A 14,965-nucleotide genomic window follows, 5' to 3' on the forward strand; every position below is an offset into this window, starting at 1 on the left:
TTAAAGGAAATATTGGGTGACTCTTCATGCAGCTCCAGGGGCTGGATGAGAGCATGGAAACAGCCACAGGTATTTGGAGGTCCTATTCCTAATCAAGCTGCTGATGAAGGTGTGTCCATAACACTCCACGTTCCCTGTCCTATACCCCACCATCCCAGCAGAAGTGGGGTTTTATTCCTCTTTCAGCTTTCTTGCTGAAACCAACCTGGTTTCTCCTCCTCTCTTCACTGCAAGACTGTTTGGTCTTATCCACAGTATCCACTTGAAGAAAACCATCCCTTATTTTGTACACAAAGCAACCCCCAACCCTCTCTGAGCTTTTCCTCACTGACAGCTTTCCAAAAAATCTTTCTTTTCTGGACACATTTTGCATTTATCCCGCTGTGCAATACCACAGCTTCCCACCTCTCCAAATGTTTGGATACACTTTGTGTTTGCTTCCTCAAACAGTGACCAAATATTTGAGGTTTCTGGTTTGTTTGGTTTTCTTGTTCTCCAGTGAAAGTAAGCAGGGAAAGAAAAACATAAGGGGAGGGGAAACACCCATAAATCTCCCAGTGGTTATTCATCAAGCTGAGCCAGGGAAGAAAAAATTCCTATTCTCACCTCTTTTCTGGCCACCCCATCCCCCATTCCTGCCCCACCGTTAGGCAGGGCTGTATTAGGACAGATTATGACCCTATGAGGAGACAAACCCCCAAAGCTGAGGGCACGTGCTGTTGTCCACGTGCCAAATCCGCAGTCCTTTGTAAGTCCCTGCTGTGAGAATGTGCTGGAGAAATGCAGACTCACTCCTTGCACAGACTCTTTCAGCAGAGTTAACCTCCAGCCGCCTCCAGAAAGGGATTGAAAAGGTCTTTGGTTTGCAGTTGTTGAAGGGGTTGGATGAGAAGAAGCACTTACAACATTTTTTGACACCACACTTTGATCAATTGGACAGATTTAATATTACAGAAATATTTCATTTTTCAATGTGGATGGGAGAGAGAAGAAAAAAAAAATCTAATCATCCATCCAGCAGGCCTCTATATTTTTCATAATTCACTGGAAAGAAAAGTAAAAAATACAATTCCCTAAACCTCTGATTTAAAATCCAACTTAACTCGAGGTAATTTCTATCATTAGTTCAAACTGTGTGATCTTCACTCTCTCCTTATTTTTCAAGACATTGTTCTGTTTTTTTTACAAGGTATTATTTAACCAAAGCAGCATTTAATTGTGTTTTCTCTCTGCATTCATTTTTAAGGAGGAAATGAATGGTGTGGGAGAAACAGCACGATGAATTCATGGGAAGGTGGATGGGGCAGAATCCCACACACAGAATCAAATCTGTTTTCACAAACACCAAAAGAAGGAAACAAGCCACTTAAAGAACATCAGGGAAAGGTTTCCACCTGCCACCTCTGCAAGGTGACACTGAGGGGGCACCTTCCCAATAACACAATTAAGGAATTAATGGGAGACTCCTCAATTCTTTGGGAGCTGAACTGGGTCAGGGACACTTGAACAAAGTCATTGCTAATGAACTTGGCGTGTTCATCAGGCAGGAGCTGTCCCAGAGCCTGGCTGAGCTTTACAGCATTTCTAGCACAAGTCACCTTCTCCTTTGAAGGGGAATCAGTCCAAAAGTCACCCTTCAGAATCCAAATCCTGTCCCAGGAATACTTCTTAAGGATGACGGACCTGCCAACGCCTTGTGATGGGAAGGAGCAACAGTGTAGGTCCTGCCTAGACTAGAGGTCTATGACCTCTTCCAAATGAAACCTCTTCCAAATCATCACTTGGCTTGATCTCTTTCTTCCCATCTCCCTCTGCCTCTTATTTCCTTGGATGTGTAAAACAGATGATGATGTGGAAGAGCAGCATTATCACACCTTGAAAAAGGGCAAAGTCTGGAGGCCAGGAATGACCAAGGACTGTCCAAGACACTCAGCAAAGTGTTTCTGTTTATCTGGTTTCCAGACCCTCTTGAAAATAATTCCCCAAAAACCCATGGAAATAAACCCAGCCAAAGTATGCTGGAGAAATGAGGTCAACAGGAGAAACACCCAATTAGCGGTGTTTTGTGGCTGGATGTGGTGTGCCAGCTGGGATTCAGGGAGTTGCTGCGCCTCAGGAAAAAGAAGAGAAGCTTAAAATAATAACATCTAGTGCTCAGAGAGCATTTTGCATCTTCCCAGTGTGACATGAACTTTAATCAGTTTGTGAGTCAAGACGCTGCTGGGCGAGTGAGAGATATCTGTGCAACATGACCAGTGCCAGGAGCTCGTGTGGGACTGTGGGGGCTGTGTCCAATTTGGGGAGAGGGACAACTCCAATGCTTCCAGGTGGCGCAGGGAGCAGGAAAAATTCTGGCACAGGGATGGAGTTGTCTGAGCTTCGAAAGGGGCCACTGGTGAATTCAGCTCTGTGGCTGAATTCCAAGACAACTCTACTTACATGGAGGTGAAGTCATGGTTAAAAAAATAATAGCCCCAAATGCTCTGGGCTTGAGCAGCAGCACCTGAAATGCGAACTGCAGGGTGAGGATGGAAAGTCTTCCACTTCCATCCTACAGAGGCTTGGGATGCTGCTGGAGGCACATAGTGGGAAACGCTCAGATTGGACTTCAGTCTTTCTCCAGAAGATGTGTGGTCTGCAGGAGATTTCTGATATCAGAGACGGGAGGCAAAGGGAGAATTGCTCATTTTCCCATTGGATATTTCCCTCAAAGAGCTGGTTCATGGCAGGAAATGCTGTTCCTGGTGTGGTTCCTGACTGGCTGAAATGGCAGCCAAGAGAAATTAGATGGCTGGGAGGTTGATGAGGTCTCTCCTCATTAGCAAACCCAATAATGTGGGCAAAGACTTGTTTATTCTCTCCATCTGTGCCACCAGTGCATTTGTCCTGCTCCCCGCTGGTGGCAGGTGCTCAGGACTGTGTGAGGGCTCACACTGATCGAAGATGACAAGAGATCTCCTGGAACCCACCAAGCCACGGCCTGTGCTTTTAGTACTGATGGCCTGGGGTCAACACCACGCTGATTTTGGCCAGAGGTGCAGCTCTCTGGAGCTCCCTTTGGTGCAAAATCCAATTAGCAAACAAGTGAACAAACCCCTTCTGTTGGCCAAGCCCCCGGCAGGGTGGGACTGGGAGCTGGAACATCCCACAGGGAATGAGCAGCTCCCACAGAGCAGGCATGAAGGGCTGGCATGGAGGCTGAGGGCCAGACAGATCGAATGCAATCCCAAATTCAACCCTGCAATAATAAAGATGGTGGTGGTCTCTACTCAGGTCAAGTGGTGAATGGAATATATTTATCCCCTCCTGCTCCTACCCCCAACATTCCCTGAAATATTAGGGGGCAGGCTGGGAGATCTGCCTGGCCAGTGAGCACCCACACAGCGGCTGAAATGATAAAGAATAATAAAGCTCCTGAAAACATCCTTCAGTGATTAAGAAATCAGTTTGGTTTTGATCAAGCATCCCATAGGCTGAAAATGGAATTGCCATTCAACGAAGAGTCAACATCTGGTTTTACCCTGAAATACTGAAACAATGGTATAAAAATGAAATAAAAAAATGAATTACTTGATGAAGGGGCTACAGATCAGTGGGACACTAAAAGCAAGAGAAGAGAGAAAGGCACAAGTGCAATTCAGCTGTCGCAGCTCTCGGGTCCTCGACTCTGCTCAGCTTTTGCCCTCGTCTGCTAATTTGCTTACTCCCCCAGTAACAACCTGGTTTTCCTTTACTGGAGACAGCTTTAGCCTGAGGAAGCTATGGAAAGCAATAAAAAAATAAACTGTTTCTGGGTCACCACCAGTTCCAGTCCCCGGGGGTTATTTAAACAATGATTTCTCCTTCGCCTCTGCCAGAGCTGAGACTCGGCCCCCAAGGTTGTTCCATCAATAACTCCTGAACCACCTTAAGGGCAGCAGGCTCACTCCCAACAGGTTTTGAAGCCAGGGCCTCTTAGATCACAGGTTTGAGCTGCACTGATGTATTTAACACAAAGAGATGATGCTCCTGAGGTCAGGGAGAGGTGTCACAGTCCAGGCAGGGCTGTGTGTGACACACTGGCCCCCACAGCCACCTCTGAGGGTTGGGGTGTCCACAGGAGCCTCTCCTTGGCTTTGGGTCACCCAGAGGTGCTTGGGACAAACACTCTGCATTCCTGGAGGCTTTTCCCTCAGCAGCCATTGACCTCCATGGCACACAGCTTGCTCTGGAGCAAAACAGACACCCCAGTGAGCCCCCAAATTCATCCCAAGGCCCAGAGGGACAATCTGTCACTCTGGGATGAGAAGAAAGGCACTGTGGGCTGCTCAGGCCATGGGACCTGGCAGCAATACCCTCACCTGAACTGCCATTCCCCAGGGACACCAGGCACCTCCAGGAGCAGAGAGGCACTTCCCTGGGAAAGCCAGCCCACATCAGAGGTTTTCTGTAGAGATTTACAGATAACAGCAATCTCCCCTTGCTCTGAGTGCAGCCAGCACCTCTGTATGGCCTTGAGAAAGCCATCCTGCAGCTTGTGACTAAATTTCCCTTTTATAGACCCCCTCAAAAGAGCCCCCTCAAGACAACACTCCCATGGAGCCAGGCTGGGAGAGCTGGGGGTGCTCACCTGGAGAAGGCTCCAGGGAGAGCTCAGAGCCCCTTGCAGGGCCTGAAGGGGCTCCAGGAGAGCTGGAGAGGGACTGGGGAGAAGGGATGGAGGGACAGGACACAGGGAATGGCTTCCACTGCCAGAGGGCAGGGATGGATGGGAGATTGGGAATTAGGAATTGTTCCCTGTGAGGGTGGGCAGGCCCTGGCACAGGGTGCCCAGAGCAGCTGTGGCTGCCCCTGGATCCCTGGCCATGCCCAAGGCCAGGTTGGATGGGGCTTGGAGCAGCCTGGGACAGTGGAAGGTGTCCCTGCCATGGCAGGGGTGTGGAACAGGTTGAGCTTTAAGGTTCCTTCCCACCCATTCCATGATTCCATGGTCGGCTCTCCCAAAATCCCTCTCTGCCCATGGTGGCCTGGAGGGCTCCAGCTACTCGCTGTGGGCTGCTTGTGGATGCTCCTCAGGCCCACGGGGAAAACAAAGCTGCCCCAAGCAGGGCTGGGCTCGGGCAATCTCTCTTTGTGACACGGTGGCTGTGCTGAGGGACAAAAGACTGCAGCAGAGAAGAATGAACCCAGAAAAGCAGGGGTGTCACAGACTACAGGGTGCCCTGAGAAACTTCCTGAGGAGAGGCACCTGAATGGATTAGGGAGGAGGCTGGGCTGCAGGGCAGCATCTGCCTGCAGTCGTTGGCACTCTGTCATCTCCAGCACCTGTTTGCTGTGCCTGAGCAGGCGCTGGGCACAGCTGCTCCCAGCCTGAGCTCTTTTACACTGACCTCTCCCAGAAATCCCCTCCTAGGGCCTGACCCTACAAACATGGCCTGTGGGACTACAGGTCCTGGCAGCACTGATGCCTTAGGATTTTAGCTTTTATAATTTTTGTAATATAAATTATAGAACAATTTTGTAAATTACAAAATAATTTTTGTAATATAAATTATTATTTATATTTTTTGTAATCTAAGTAATATTGCAGGATTTGTAACCTGCAGTTCTTTAGTGTAGAACTCCAAACTCCATATCCAGCATGAGCTGCTGCTTCTCCATTTGGGGCAGACACAACAATTCCTCTCCAGGCCTGGCAATCAAGGACACCTCACTGCTTCAGGCCAGAGATGGAAACAAAAGTGAGTTGGGAGAGCAAACTTGGGGTAAATGACTTCATTAGCTGAAGCTGTAATTGGCAGATTCACCCCCAATATGCAAATGGACCAAACTTACAAAATGTGAAAGGCTGTGAGTCCAATTTTGGGTGTAAGCCCTGGCTGGGCTTTGTCTGCCCTAAATGTACCTGAAGGCCCTTCAATAAATAGAACCAATTTTTATTCTCTTAATTTTGTCCGGCCTCTGTTTTTAGGTAGCCCAAAAGGCATCAGCACCACTCCAAAGACAAGGCTTCCAAGGAGAGGAAGCCAAGCCTAAAGAGGCAGCCATGGCCTGGCTGTTCCACGCTGCCCGTTTCTCTCTGCCCGTGCTCAGGAGAGAATGTACACCCCTTACCCAGGTGGGTTTTGGGGGATAGAGAGGTTTTGGGAAAGGGAAGATGGATTGCAAGGTGAATCACCGAAATGAAAAGAGCAAAATCTCTGCTGGGATGGATTTGGTTTCTGTCTGAGGAGAAGCAGAAGTGAGACACAATGGAACACCCACTGCTGGTGGTGCTCCATACTCAATTAAACGTGGGGCTAATTCAGCTGGGGGGGAAGGGGTTTCCCTGATTATCCCAATTGTGCCCAAAGAGCCACTTCAGCTCTAGCAGGGTTTCCACACCAAAACCACTGCCAGCACACCATCAAACCAAAGCACTGGAACCTTCAAGGTTAAGAATTCCTGACTGTCAGGGAAGCACCGAGGAGGAAAACATTGTCTAATAATAATCATCATCATCATTATCATCATCATTATCATCAAAATAAAAATAAAAATAAATAATAATAATAATAGGAGGAGGAGAAAGAGAGGAGGAGGAGTTTAAAAAGGAAAAATGATGAAAATCCTAACACTTGAAACCTTCAATGTTTCAGCGCTCCCAGCCATGGGGATGAGCTGGCCAAAGGGATGAGGGAAGGTTCTCTCTCACTTCAAGGCCCTACAAGTAACTACAGCTTTATCCTCATCACACACACCCAGCCATCCACGAGCCCTCCAGGGCACAGACTTGCCTCCCATCATGCCTAAAACTGGTTAGGGAATGGTCAGGGCTCAAAAGACAAAAGCTTGGAGCATCAGCCTGGCTGTCAGGCTGGGAACAGCGCCACGGGGGCACTGGAATCCAGCGCTCCCCAGAGTGCTTTGGGGCTACTCTGGAAAAAAAATCCTTGTAGGACTTGAGAAATAATGAGAAAAACCCCCAAAAGGATGCACTTCTAAGGGAAAAAAAAAGAATATTTTGATCAACCTTCCTTTGCTGATGGGAGATTGCTCAATGAAATGGGTTTGGACCAGCCCAAAAGACATGTCTGATAAGAAATATCACTCTGGGAGCCTTGTCCCAGGAGAGTGTAAGCAAATAAATCGCCAAGGAGACAAGAAGGCTATCTCTGACCCAAACCCCAGCCTCCCCCACCACCAGGGATGCTGCATTTGTCATTTCTCTCCTGTGCATTCCACAGGAGCCTCAGCTCCATTCTCTTTAGATGATATTTATATTTTTCTAATCTACTGGCTGTGATGGATGGGAAAGAGATTTCTCCCTGCAAAACCATTTACAATGGAAAAAAGCCAGAAGCACAATATAGAACTTGTGTGTGTGTGTGTGTGTGTGTGGTGCTTTAGACAAATAAACATTGCTCCTTTTTCTAAAACATCTCAACATCTTGTACAGGAAATATTAGATCTCAGTTGACTGGAAAATGAAACCAGCTTTATGTTCTCTTCCAAAGCCTCTTGTGATATTAGCAATATTTTTTTCCCCTGTCGAGAATAATGGCTTTTCTACAGGCCAGCAGATAGGAAAGTGCTTACAGAGATTTCCAGATGCAAAGACTTCCCTGAATTACCTTGTCTTAATGTACTTCAGAGTTTGGAGCAAGTTCCTTGATGACTCTGGATAATCAGAGCCTGTGGAGGAAAGCCCTGTTAAATCAATCACTCACTGCAAAAGTGAGATAAAGGAATCCCACGGGAGTCCCCACAGGTCTTGGGAAGCTGGTTTAGGGCTGGTACAACATCAGGAATCCTATTCCAGGTGGGGCATACTAAAAGGCAAAATGATCCAGGTTTGGGGCTTGGGTTGTTTTTAGGAAGTTCCCCCTGCTGATGAAGGATGAAAGGAAATGGAACCCCTCAAGTGCAACTCAACCCCCTCTGGTGAAGCTGGATCTGGTTGGGAAGTGCAGGAATTTCCCCAACTTGCCCCTGATAAAAGAAAATCACTTCTGGCTGAAAAACTAAGAATCAGAGAATGGCCTGGATTAGAAGGGACCTCAAAGTTCTTCTATTCCACCCCTGCCATGGGCAGGGACACCTTCCACTGTCCCAGGCTGCTCCAAGCCCTGTCCAAATTGGCCTTGGACACTTCCAAGATTGGGACAGCCACAGCTGCTCTGGGCACCCTGTGCCAGGGCCTGCCCACCCTCACAGGGAATAATTCCTTCCCCATATCCCATCCAGCCCTGCCCTCTGGCAGTGGGAAGCCATTCCCCCTTGTCCCATTCCTCAAGTCCCTCTCCAGCTCTCTTTTAGGATCCCTTCAGGTCCTGGAAGGCCACAATTAGGTGTCCCTGGAGCCTTCACTTTCCCAGGCTGAACAATCCCAAATTTTCCAGCTTTTCCTCACAGCAAAGGTGCTTCATCCCTGTGATCATTTCCCTTTTCTCTGGACTGGCTCCAGCAGCTCCAGCTCCTTCCTGTGCTTGGACCCCCGAGCTGGAGGCAGCTCTGCAGGTGAGGGTCTCTCCTGGGGGGGCAGAGGGGCAGAATCAGCTTCCTCAAGGTCCTGCCCACGCTGCTTTTGAATCCCAAAGAGTGTCCAAACCAATCCCAATCCAACAGAGTAAGTTTGAAAAGCAGCTCAGACTTCTTTCCTGACATTCTTCCTGCCCATGCCATAAAGCCTGGAAGATCAAAACCTCAATCCCAAACAAAGAGTTGCTATTTTTTCTTCTGTAAATTGAAACCAGGCAAGAAGTAGGAGTCCCACAAACCCCAAACCTTCTCAAAGCAAACACTTTATTGTTTTGTTAAACCACATTTTGATGAAAATCTAATTTTCAGCCACAGTAAGATTTCAGTAGAAATGTTGGAATAACCCCACAGAGAAACCCCTGCATAAGGAGATGTTTCTGTTCCCTTTAGGATGGGAATTGCAAAATAAAGGGCATGAAAAAATCCTACGTTGTCACTACTTATCATTCCCAGTTAACAATATAAGATATATGATAGAAGCAAAACAATTTGGTGGCAGAACATCATAAATGAAGTCTGTTTTCCCTGGAAACTGCATAACCATTTGAATTAATTTAATTTGAAATATCAAATTAAATTAAACTGTAGAATAATCCCCAAGGGGAAGCATATTTCATTTGCAATGTCTTCTGATAGAGTATTCTCTGCCAAAAGTTTTGCTATGCATCTGGCTTTGGATCTAAATTTATTACATTAGCTCTGGGAAGACTTTTAATAGAAAGTGAGATTAAAGGCGAAGAAAAAAAAAAAAAGGAACTTCTGATGGGGGAAAAAAAAGACCCCAAATTTGAAAAAGAGCAAAAGAAGTGCTGAACACGGATGGATGTGGGCTGCTGCAGCTCACCTGGCTCTGCCTCTGCCCGTTCCAAGCTCCAGTCCAAGGGGAATGAGCTGTGTCATTAAGCAACTGGAGAGCTGCAATGTGTGTATCCATAGGCACAAATGGGATGTCTTCAAATCTGCCTGACAGGCTCCGACATCTCCCGACTCTTGCCAGCCAGTGTAATAGCAACCCACGGGGGGGGGAAATCAGCGAGGGTCAGGAGATGATGAGTGGAGGAAGATTACGCGCTTTTAAATCAGCTCTGAAGGATGGAGACGGGAAAGGAAGCACTTTCCTGGTCAGGAGGAGCCAGGCTGAGATTTTCATTTCCAAAGGAGAGTAAAGGGGAAAGGGAAAAAAAAGCAAAAAATCAAACCTCACCAGAATAACACCGTCTTATTAGTAATAGCTACCTTGCTTTTTAAATAATCTCGGAGATAAATACAATCTAGGACAGATCTCAGAGACTCTTTGGTTCAACAGGTTGGGAGGAGGGAGGTGGTGACCCCATCAGTTTTCAAAATATAGGTCACACACAAAAGCAGCACTTACAAAATGAACGCTCTTGCTTTTCACGGCGAGAAATTGAAGAAAATTGCAGCCAGCAGATGCCTGTAGGTTGATGCAGTGGGAATAATCTATTTCTTTCTTTCTTTTTCTATTTTTTTTTTTTTTATGTTTCCCCTGCGAGCAAATACAGAGCAGCAGATGTTGGCATGGAAGAAGGGATTTGCTCTAAACAAACAACCCACTCCCTCCACAAAAAGCTTTGTACCAGACCAAAATCAAGCAGAACCCTCTCACCCCATCCCCTTCCCTCACCTGCCCCCCCATAACCCAAATGCTCAAAGGTCTCTCAGTCAAAACAAAAAGCTGTAGGACTTGAACCACCAGCACTTTAGTAACCTCACAGTTTGTTTTAAATCTTGATTGGGAGAATTATCCTGACAAGAAAATTAGTGGAAAGTCAATAAACCTGTAGCCCAGAGACAGAGCAGGAGGAACTGGTGGAACTCATTTGCTCACGCACACGAAGGCGACGCAGGGCTGCCTGGGCTGGCAAAGTTCATTATGATTTTGCCTGTGAAGCCATGAAGTGCAGGTAATCATATTTAAAGAGATAAGAAACACAAGGAGAGCGGGCCTGAGCTGCGACACAGAAATTCTCATTTATAGCAGTCACGGGTGGAAAATCAATACCCACTTTTGGATGCAAAAGGAATGTCAGACTTGACAAAGCTTCTTTGGATTTTTCTAGCCCCCTCCCTCCCCTCCCCTGCTCTGCTACTACTTCAAAACCAAAAAACACAAGGAGATTTGCATGCTTGCTGCATCCAAGGCTCCCCCCAACTTGGCTCACAATTCCTTGAGATTTTCTCTGGCAACAACCTCATTCCATCTATCCTTGTCAGAGTGCATCTTCCTCCCCGGTCCAAGCAAATTGTCTTCATGCCACTTACTCGGATCCTTCTGCCTCCCTTCTGCGCTCACATTGGCGGATCCGGCTCCAGTGCCAGAGGGGAGTTTGTATTTACATGGGAATTGAGGAAGTCTGCTCCAAAAATGCATTTTGGGAAGAGGATAGATTATTCTGCAGCTTCTTTTAATTAATTTTTTAAGGTGATAGGAGAATCGTGCATTTTTTTCCCTTTGCCCTCTATAAAATAATGAATTATTGGCAGCAAATGGTTCAACAGGCCCTGGTGTTTATGGACTTCCCATGCTCAAGCCTCGTTATTTATGAGCTGATCCTTTCTGTAGCATTCCTGGATAAATGGGGGATGCAAACATATTTCAGCCTTTGGGTTGCTGGGATGATTTACTGTGATGTCACTGAGGTTCCTGCCTGGGATCCAGTGGGATCAGGGTGATCAAACACAAGCACTTTGTTAAAAGAAGGAGCTGGGGCAGCTGAGAGGAATTTCCACATGCAGTTTGGGGATCAACTCCCAAGAAACCACCCCTGACCTCCACAACTCCTACTGCTTGGGCTAAGAGAGGACAGGGAATTGCATCCCTGCAGCCCTGTAAATCAGCAGAGTTCCTTCTGCTCCCTACATGGGGGATTTTTACGTCTCCAAGGACCCTCCAAGTTGTGTTCCCAGCCTCGGTGACAGGAGCTGGACAGTGGGGACTGGTGATCCCACCTGTTCTACAGGAAGGTGACACATGCAGCTTCCTTTTCCTCAGAGCTTGGCTTGATCCTGCAAGCACAGGTGAGGAAAACAGAGTTTCCATCACACGCCTCCCTAAAAAAGAAGTATCTCCATGGCTTGCCCCACTAGAACATTGTCAGTTTTCCCAGCTTTTACAGAGACGGGGCAACTGAGAGGCATTTTAAAAGATTCTATTCCATTATCAGTCTCAATGAAGGGTGAGATATAAGAGATGTAAAACTCAACGCCATTCTATCAGAAGCCAACCTATTTCCTAGTTAAAATATCTTATAAATGTTTTTCAGCCTATTAGCTGTTGCCACACAATAATTTCGAACACCAATCACCTATATTTTTACTTGCTACAATGAATCTTTCACAGTTCTAATTCTCTAAAATATCTGGTCTTTTTGCAAGGCCATATTTTGAAACTTGTTGAAACTTGTTTCTAGTTCAATCTCTCTCTCAACAACGTTATATCTATTCTATGACCTTCCTAAGTCAGCACACCTTATCTCAGAGTTTGCATACAGATGTACAAAACTATGTGAGCTTTCTGTCAGGTTTTAAGAATCCTTTACAAACCCATTTCTCACATCTCCCCCTCTTTCTTTAACTGTAAATACTTCTTTGATGGTCTTATTCATCTCTGCTGCACACAGTGAAGTACACAAGGCACTATTACTAATACTACTACTATTACAATACATAGTAGGGTACATAGGGTACCTGTTTACTATAGGGTAAATACATCAATTCTCACAAACATGGAGCAACCAGGAGCAAGGCCTTGCTACACGCCAAGGACTGGATGTCATGTGTATGGGCTGACTTGGGCCCACCTCATCCTCATTGTCAGAGCTGGCAAGGGAGAGTTTGATCCAAGCATCCCTCTCAAGAAAAAAGAAATCACCAGGCAGCTCCTTGGCTGAGTCCTGGAAGCTGTAACAGCCCTGGGCTGAACAGGGTGAGAAGGGGGATCTCATCGGGAGCTGCACTGGCAGAAATGGCTTCAAACTGAAAGAGTGGGGGTTTTGATTGGATATTAGAAAGAAATTCTTCTCTGCGAGGGTGGGCAGCCCTGGCACAGGGTGCCCAGGGCAGCTGTGGCTGCCCCTGGATCCCTGAAAATGTCCAAGGCCAGGTTGGACAGGGCTTGGAGCAACCTGGGACAGTGGAAGGTGTCCCTGCCCATGGCATTGTGGGACTGGATGAATTTTAAGGACCTTTCCCACTCCAACCATTCCACGAATCCTTGAGCTACACTTGGAGGAAGACTCTGGTGTCTGTACATCCCACAGTGCACGTGCCGACTCCCGGAGCCCTGTGCCTCCCCGAGCACCGGCAACCAACAGGAAAAGTTCTGGGGCAAGCTGTGAAATCTCCAAAATGAAAATCAATTCCATCTCCATTTCACAGGGCCTAATGTGGCATTTACAACATAAACAATCGCTTCTGTTAGGGAGGGAAATTAAAAAGCTGTGCTACATAAAAGGGAGCAATGTTTAAAGTTCTGCTGGAAATGAGCAGTTGGGTTGGAGATAATTACAAAGAGGTGCCGGGCACCGAGGGAGCCACAGCAGCCACAGCTCCACTGCCTCAGGGACAGAGCAGGGGGATTGAAAAATGAACACCAAAGCTGGTGGGGGTGCTTTGAGGGAGGCAGAGGATGGAGCTGAGGTTCACAGGAGAGCCAGGTTGTAGGAATAGCTCTGATCTCAAACAATCATCACCAAGCTCCTCCTTTCCAGCTGGAGAGGAGCTTCCCAGAGCCAGAGAGGAGCCCAAGCCAGAGCTCTGAGTTAATTTTACATCCCCATGTCTCAGCAGGGTCAAACAGCCCTATGTTGCAGAAGTCCTGGCATTAATTACCACAGTGTCCTCCAGTTTCAGCATGGCAATGGGGCTTGTGAGCTACCCCCATGGGGTATGGCCCTCTGGGCTGGCAGCTCAAGTTAATACCTAGATTTATATTTTCCTGAGATAGTCCTATTGAAAGGAAAGGGGGAAAAAAATCCCATCTTGATTTGCATTCCCTAGGGGAATACTGGACTGATCCTGCCACGGGAATAAATTGCAGCTGGGAAACATGAGAGTGTTTGAACTGTGACAAGGGTGAAGTGCTGGAAGAGCATCTTGAGAGCACTGTTGGGTAATGCCAGCAAAGAACTGAATCAGCTGCAGCCCAAACCCTGGTACCTCTGCAAACTCAGCCCTGAGATGGGGATGCCTGTGAGAGGAGAGGGCTGGATGTGCCACAGAATTGCAGAATCATGGAAAGGTTTGGGGTGGAAGAGACCTTAAAGCTCCTCCAGTCCCACCCCCTGCCATGGGCAGGGACACCTTCCACTGTCCCAGGCTGCTCCCTGCCCCATCCAGCCACAGCCACAGCTGCTCTGGGCACCCTGTGCCAGGGCCTGCCCACCCTTCCAGGGAGGAATTTCTTCCCAAAATCCAACCTAACCTTGCCCCTGTCAGTGTGAAACCATTCCCCTTGTCCTGTCACTACCTGTCCATATGAGTCCCTCTCGGGACACCAGGACAACTCCTGGGGAATCTCACAACCATCTCCTGGGCATGGGATGCTTCCCAGCTCCAGCTGGAAATAAATTCCTGTATCTCCCCCTGCCAGGACCACTTGGCTTTTCCTCTGCCCAAAGCCCAGCAGGAGCTGTAGGAGACTCGGGGAATCCCTGCACTCTGCTCAGCTCCAACACAGCAGCAGCACTGCCCATGAAAGGGAGTGGGATGAGGGTCCAGGTGGCAGCAGGGACAGGAAACACCCCAAAAAGGACTGTGTGAGCCACCAGGGGCTGTTTTGTCTGCACAAGAGATGACTGAGGAGAGCCACAGGAATAATCTTCCAACACAGAAACAACTGGTGGCAGGAGGCAGGAAAGCTCCTTTCCATGTTCACAGAAGACTGGATAAAAAATAATAAGCTTAAATTGCAGCAAGGAAATGTTAAGAAAGACATTAGATACAGCTTCCTGAAAAAGAAATAAAATAAAAATATAGCTTTGCACAATCTCAGTTGCTGCAGGTTCTTAAGCACTGCTTAGACAAACTTAGTCCAGTTGTGGCAAAAGTGTAGAACTCCTGTCAGACAGGCTTGGTGATGCACTTGCTGTTCAATCAAACCATCCCCATGCACAGCCATGGAAAACTTGGCCTAAAAGTGCATCCACCACAAAGAAACCAACCAAACAGCACAGGCTCCCAAGCTCTTTAGCCCTGTTAGCCCTGTTCCTCACCTGTGTTGGTGAGGCAAAGCTCCTCTGCCCAGGATTATGTTGGATCTGAACACGGCAGAGGCACAAGCACTTTCCCCAAGCCTTTTCTCAGCCCTCTACAAGCACTGACATCTCCTGATGCAAGAGCCTAGATCCTATTTTCCCTAGCTCAGGAAAAGAGATTTTGCAGGAGAACGAGCTTTCTGTGGCAGAAATGGCACAAAACCCCAGCAAACAAAACTACAAAGTCTTAA

The 14,965-nt window shown here is 47.4% G+C and overlaps 1 protein-coding gene and 1 long non-coding RNA gene across 4 annotated transcripts in view; one reads left to right on the forward strand and one right to left on the reverse strand.

Moving 5' to 3' along the window:
• KIRREL3 (kirre like nephrin family adhesion molecule 3) overlaps positions 1 to 14,965 on the reverse strand; it is a 368,214-nt gene that overhangs the window by 216,143 nt on the left and 137,106 nt on the right. The gene's annotated exons all lie outside the window — the stretch shown is intronic.
• On the forward strand, positions 11,231 to 14,506 carry LOC128817974 (uncharacterized). Its single transcript, XR_008440352.1, has 2 exons — positions 11,231 to 11,538; positions 14,111 to 14,506. It is a non-coding gene; the product is annotated as an uncharacterized LOC128817974 (long non-coding RNA).

This window comes from Vidua macroura, chromosome 22, assembly GCF_024509145.1.
Source record: "Vidua macroura isolate BioBank_ID:100142 chromosome 22, ASM2450914v1, whole genome shotgun sequence".
NCBI classification, from domain to species: domain Eukaryota; kingdom Metazoa; phylum Chordata; class Aves; order Passeriformes; family Viduidae; genus Vidua; species Vidua macroura.